At 35.4% G+C, this 6,457-nt stretch overlaps 1 pseudogene; it reads right to left on the bottom strand.

Annotated features, from left to right (window-relative positions):
- Positions 1-3,455: 3,455 nt before the first annotated feature.
- Positions 3,456-5,129, bottom strand: LOC136985375 (DNA topoisomerase 1 pseudogene; annotated as a pseudogene).
- Between the last annotated feature and the right edge of the window lie 1,328 nt (positions 5,130-6,457).

The following is a 6,457-nucleotide window of genomic DNA, read 5'->3' as shown; positions in this document are numbered from 1 at the left end:
TCCAAAACAGGTTCATAAGAGAGAAAACTCTTTCTACAAAAGCATTAGCAGCTGGAATAATCAGGCAAAACGACAATAATTCGACTAAGTTTATTACAATTGGTTGGCAGTGATTTACTACAATTCAAAATTATGTTGGAAAATTAACTTTATAGTCTGTTATAATGAGATCATTTGTTGTATAATTCATTGCATTCTACTTTGCATTTAAAATGAGTGTTCTTGACCTATCAATAAATTACAGTTTATGTATGTATTTTGAGTCTTGCAATTCTTATTTTTGGCAATTTACAAATCTGCTTCAAGCCTGTAAATTGACCAAAAACATTTGTTCTGTGATTAAAGTTATTGCTGGAAAAGTACAGAATGTAACTTTTTGATTTTATTGTTAAATCACAAGTTATTAATCAATAAAGAATCTGTTTTCTGAATTGGCTACTTTTGAGCTGCTTTTTTAAAAACTTTTGTTTAGAAGAGCTAAAAGCATCTGGCAATGCCAAAGGCTTCTTGAAAGTAAGTCCGATTTTGTATACAAGTAGCAGCATTAATCCTTATGTGATCAGTGATTGATGATGGTAACTTTGATTAATATAAAGCTAATATCAGCAAAATCTCTTATTTTTGTAACCACAAAAAAGGGGTTTGTAGGTAACTAAACAAATTTATTATGTCCTTCCAATAAGATGTTCACCAGAGGTCAAAAACCACTAAGAGGACAATTTTAATTCACAGGTCTTTATTTAATTGCATTTCAGACTAGAGTTTGTATCGATCCCTCCTTAGTATAGATGTACTCTGTGACAATTTTGATTTTTCTTAGTAACCTTACATCAATCAAAGTTACAATCCTCAACCCCTGGCATACATTGGTTTAGAAGGACATAACAGATTTTTTTATTTGCCTACAAACCTCTTTTTGGTGGTCACAAAAACAATAATAAGCTAACTTTGCCTGTCGATCTATCACACGTCCACGGTCCACACTACACTTACATTTATTTCATTTTCAATAAATATGCTGTTATAAATTTCTTTAATAGTATCATTTAAAAATATTTTGCAGGATTTTCATGTCTTCACGTATTGTGAGATTGCATTTGAAAATATACGACAGTCCCACACAATGCGAGATAGTCAGCAACCCTAAAGATACGGTATTTCTTCTTAATCGGAGAGAATATAAAAATGTCGAAGCAGAATATCTCCCCAACAGTTTCTTTTGTTTATTCTATACAAATAGGGATAGCCACAATCTTTACAGACAGTTAATGAAATCCAGTAGAAATAAAATATTACTATTTATTAGAAATGGTAAATTTCCATCAAAACAAATCAGTTAAAGGATGGGAGTGGACCAGATTGACGAAATATGCAACACAATGCACAGGCAATCTGCAAGAGAGTGCCATCTAGGAAAAATTTCAGGGATACTATACATTACCACCTACGGAATTTCAGGACTGAGTATATATCTGAACTGAGGAGATCGAGACGAGTTCAATGATACTCTACTTTTGGACTGGAGACGAAAAATAAAAAAGTTATCACACTTTTTTCAGCAATTGCGCGATGATCGGGAGTTGCGTCACTCTCTCCGCTAAGCCTATCATGTGTTTAACAGGCAGTCTGGCAAGTCGGTCACATATATCTTCAACAGAGGCAGATGTTGATCCATGAGCACACCGATCATCTGCAGTTAGAGTTAAGTCCTTTTCGAACACGCTTGTGCTCCTTGACCTCGGGGCATACTGCCCCTCAGCCGCCGACACACTTGCTATCGCTCGTAGTCGGCTAGTTCTACACACCGTTATCGTGGCTTGTCCAACAAACCTAACCTATCCCTCCGGGAGATGGTTTGCAGACTTTACTGCAAGATGGCAGTACTAGCAACTACGTTGTCATCTGCATGATAGCATTAAAAAAGTATGATAACTTACAAACTATGATGACTTTCTTATTTTTTGTCTCCGATCCAAAAGTAGGGTACTGTTGAACTCGTCTTGGTCCCCCGAGTTCAAATATATACTCAAAGTCCCAAAATTCCATAGGTGGTAATCTATAGTACAGCCAGAATTTCTGTGGAATATCGGCATCTATTTGCACATCAGACACGTGAAAGAAACCCGAAGCATGATAAACCGATCGGTCGGGTACAAATCCATAACCAATTACTAGTGTTCAGGGTTATCCACTTCAGCACTAGTGAGCAAATCAGTTAAATCCAGATTGAGATTCCACACAAAATGAAAATATCTAAACTTGAATCATACTTGAAAAATTATTACAATAAATTTTTATATCATTTAAAAGTTTTTGATTAATTTTACATATTAATTAGTTCCATCATTAATTTTTACCATTACAATTGATGTCACTGTTAATATGTTTGATAAATAAATTAGCATTATTTGACACTTATAAACACTTAACACTAAGCATTTTAATACACTAATTCATTACATTTCTACGTCATCAGGAAATATTATGGTCATTCTATTAACTTAATTGTATTGTTAATCATATATTAACTTAGTGCAAAGTTTTATAGTTTACAAGTAATTATAAAATTATGATAATTAAGGTTAATTATACCTTCAGCCTACAAAAATAAAATCTATAAGAAATTCGCATTCATTTTCGCATCTGATCAACAAATACTTTCAATCAATGTTGCCAAATCCCGAAAGTCGTTTGATCGTGGATTTTTCTTCAAATCAGTGTTGCCAGGCCCCCAAAGATCCTGGATTTTTTCAAACGACGTCAGAACTCATTTAAAAATCCTAAATTTTTAAAAGTGTTTTTAAGATAATCTGATGTAAATTAACATAAACAATTTGGTAATATAGTAGAACTCGATTAAGAAGTTCCCGTATTAGCAGTTTTCCTCTGAAAGCAGTTCAATTCGAGTTCTAAATTGTTTTCCTTAATTAAGGAATGTGTAAAATTTTTCCATATAAATTGTTCGCTTTTAAGAAAATTTCCCATTTAAGTAATCTGAAATCCTTGTCCACCACCGAAAACTGGGCTGAAGAAGTTTCTAACTACAGCTGACCCTTGATAATCCGACGCTTTTGTAATCCGACATGCTCAGTAGTCCGACGCACCTCCCGTTAAGGTCACCCTGGTCCCCGTCCCGTTACGTGTCTGCTTGCACAGAAGGATGTCGTGACATGAATCTCCCCACCCAATTCTTACACGATGACACACATTTCTTGTGTTTTCCGTGAGCAGTTCTGTACGTACTGTATTATTTATTCCTATACATACTGTATGTACTGTACATTATGAAGTTCTCAGATTATAATATCTATATTTTATTCTAAACATTTGCTGATTTCATCTACTGGCTAGCTGCTTCAATGTAATGAAGGAATACAAAAGAGATATAAATGTTCGTTTATTTATAATTTTTAGAAAAATGTATAAGAATAAATTATTATTATTATTTTTCATTTTCAAAATACAAAATTTGCATCGGTTGTTTGTATCGCCCACTCAAATCTATTTCTTTCCGTTTTATTAAACACTTTCTCTATGGGCACGTTCCACTTCTTGCACCAAGCCACCGAAATTCTAGGATCTAAATAATTTAATTTGGAAGTACTTATAGCAATACTTTTGCTCTCCGTTTTATTAATGATGGATAATTCTAATTTTTTCAATTGCTCTTTAGTCTTGAGTAAATTGTTTTGTATTCTGAAATTTGTCATTCTAGCCTTATCCGATCCGGACCTTTCGAATTCTTTTTTCGCCAGGATCGCTTCCTTTTCGAAAATTTCGACTAATTTTCTTTTTTTCTGTATTTTATCTTGCAGTTTTTTCATCTGTTTTGCAAAATTTTTCGGCACGCTTCGTCGATGATTACACAGAGCGGCTGCTTTTCTCGCGGCTCTATTGTAAGCCAACATTTTCTGTTCAAGATTAGTGATCCTTGCCGTTAATATATTTAACTCGTTCTGGAAACATTTTGACGCGTTATACGTTCGAAATACCTTTGCCGTGAGACCCTCCATCATCTGATTTAAGAGTCCATTCAGTAGTGTAGCGTTCAGTTGGTCGAAAAGTTTATCCCCTGGTCTCTTATCCGAAAGGAAATCGATTAAATTCTGATATACCTCTCTCTCCACCGAAACGTTATTCATGTATCTAACATTATCCTTCCCACGAAAATCTAAGAATACTTTGTAATTATTTCCCTCTCTTCTCAGCTTGACGTGTTTAGCTTTAAGAGAACAGCAACCAACGGTGTCTAATGTGTCCCCCTTTTTCTCGTTTCCCGCTCGTAGCGCTAACCTGTCGATGAAGTACAGAGCCACTGCTTCTTGTCGTTCTCTGATGTAACCCGATTGCCACATATTTTTATACGTCTCGCGAATATTTTCGATACATCCGTTCAATTTTCGAGCAGTTTCGTACTTATCGAGGTCGCTGCGCATCTTGAATTTCGAACAGGAATCCGGAAAAATATATTTAGTTTTGTTAAAAAGGTTTTCAGTCCAAGACGACAGCCATATGACTGTGTCGTCGTGTTTTACTTCCTTCCATTGGTGACCGACGGGAGGATTAGGTACATTGTCAAGTTCTCCTATATTTATAGTCACGTCTTCGGCTCGAACCCTTTTCTTTATTCGTCCCATTTTTGGATGGTTTCCCCTTCCCATAAATAATCCTCCCGGTTCTACTTTAAAATTTCCTATTTTTTGTCTCTTTCCGTCTACGATACAATAGCCATATTTTTCTAAAAGCTCGTTTCTTTGTCTTATTTTTTCTTCTCTAGAAAGTTTCTTCCTTTCCTCCCATTGATTCCGGTAGAATTCAGAGATGTTTTGGAAGTCACACAGTTCGAAATTAGTAATCTCTTCTCTCTCTCTACTTGTCATAATTTGTCTCCAATCATCGAAGAAGTTGTTAACAAAACGTTTCTTCCTGGAATATCTGTGATTAAACAATTTGGCGTAGTAACTGGCTGCTTCTTCTGCAGCTTCGCTCAGTTTCATAGTCCGGCCGTTGTAGATGAAGGGGATTGAATTTGGAAGTCTGGAATACGAAGGTTCTAAACAAGGACCATTGTGTTGTAACCTCCTCCACTTCCTATTTTTGTTCGACTTTTCTTTTCTTGTTTTTGTCATACGTTCAATCCCTACAATGCAGACTTACGACTGTCACGTTATAAGTATCTCATCATTATTTCGTTATAAAAACAATTGAATTTCGATTAATGATGCTTTGTTTATCACATAATTAATGTAGTATTTAATTATAAAAGTTTTTACGAATATGACTCAAAAATAAAGTTTATTTTTAAGAAAACAATGCATTTTATATGGAATGTGATCAGTAGGATGGATACTTTCCGGTGCATAACCTACTTTTCATACCATGCCCTATTTAGTATATGTAAATGACAATTTACGTAGCGCTCTGCGTGAAGACATCGATATTCAAATTTTATAGCTATAATCAAGATATCATTTGAGAAGGCAGAATTAACACTCTCATTCTTCTTCCTGTAGCTTGTTCCATTTTTATACGGGATTGTTCTTATGAGCTTCTTCCAATTTTTTCTATCCTGCGCTATATCATTTTACAAGTTTTTCACCCTGAGGCCCTCCATGATCAACTCCTTTCATCTTTGCTTGGGTTTTCCTCTTTCTTCTTTCCATCCTCCGCCATCCTCATCACTCTCTTTCCTACCTAACTATCTCCCCTCCTTATCACATGGCCAAACAAACGTAATTTTGCTTCCTGTATTTTATCTATACCAACTATTTTCACTGTACCCCTGATATGTTCATTTCTCACTTTGTCCATTCTGCTTATTCCACATATCCATCATAATCCAGCTTCTGTATCACCACATCTCTTGACTCTGGACACAACACGACATAATCTGCGTACATCATGTACCTATGCGATGTTACGGTACTATTTAACATATTAATTTACTTTGTTAAATAGTTATGAACTCAGTGCCGATCCATGATGGGATTCAACTTTCACCTCAAAGTTTTCTAATTCTACAGGTTCTGTTCCCTTTCACGTCTCTATACATTCCTGTATTACCCGAATATATTTCTCTAGAACTTCTTTTTCTCTGCGGCTTCTCATTTTCTGCATGTAACAATTCGGGTTTTTTTTTCATTTCTGAATGGTACTTTCTTAATTCTAAAAAGCACCCATAAGTGTTCGGTGAATAAAATCACCGAACACTGGTAGTTGGTCGAGCGTTTGAGCCTCCCCAACGAGCCGGACCCATAGAATTTGCTTGGTTTTATTCACGTTAATAACACCTAAATAAGGGTCAGTTTCCCATAAAGTCCTCTCGGGAGACACCCCCTGAACATGGCCTACGTGTGGTGTTGCCGTAATAAAATAAACCAAACAAAGTCTAATAATTTTTCTAAAAAATTTCTATTTACGAGAATATGCTTCCCATGTAGTTCACAGGCATCCTAAT

Source organism: Centruroides vittatus, unplaced genomic scaffold (genome assembly GCF_030686945.1).
Source record: "Centruroides vittatus isolate TY-2023 unplaced genomic scaffold, ASM3068694v2 contig_963, whole genome shotgun sequence".
In the NCBI taxonomy this organism is placed as follows: domain Eukaryota; kingdom Metazoa; phylum Arthropoda; class Arachnida; order Scorpiones; family Buthidae; genus Centruroides; species Centruroides vittatus.
This window is presented reverse-complemented; position numbering and strand designations above follow the sequence as displayed.